Source organism: Gekko japonicus, unplaced genomic scaffold (genome assembly GCF_001447785.1).
Source record: "Gekko japonicus isolate JY-2015 unplaced genomic scaffold, Gekko_japonicus_V1.1 scaffold2624, whole genome shotgun sequence".
Lineage (NCBI taxonomy): Eukaryota > Metazoa > Chordata > Lepidosauria > Squamata > Gekkonidae > Gekko > Gekko japonicus.
Window position 1 is genome coordinate 25,836 of NW_015162030.1, and position 659 is coordinate 26,494.

A 659-nucleotide genomic window follows, 5' to 3' on the forward strand; every position below is an offset into this window, starting at 1 on the left:
GTGTTGTAGGTCTTCATAGAAATGGTCCACTTCAGCCTCTTCTGCATCAGTGGTTGGGCCATAGACTTGGATTACTGTGATGTTGAATGGTTTGCCTTGGAATTGGACTGAAATCATTCTGTCATTTTTTAGATTGTATCCCAGTACTGACTTTTGCACTCTCTTGTTGACTATAAAGGCCACACCATTTTTTCTATGAGATTCCTGGCCACAGTAGTAGATATAATGGTCTTCTGAGTTAAATTCGCCCATTCCTGTCCACTTTAGTTCACTGATTCCTAAGATATCGATGTTCAGTCTTGCCATCTCATTTTTGACCACGTCAAGCTTACCTTGATTCATAGATCTTACATTCCAGGTTCCTATGTAGTATTGTTCTCTGTAGCATCGGACTTTCCTTTCACCATCAGACACATCCACAACTGAGCGTCCTTTCGACGTTGGCCCAGCCGCTTCACTCTTTCTGGGGTTACTTGTACTTGCCCTCTGCTCTTCCCCAGTAGCATATTGGACACCTTCCGACCTGAGGGGCTCACCTTCCGGCCTCATATCTTTTGATACTGTCCATGGGGTTTTCTTGGCAAAAATACTGGAGTGGGTTGCCATTTCCTTCTCCAGTGGATCACACTTGGTCTGAGTTCTCTGCTGTGGCCTCTCCA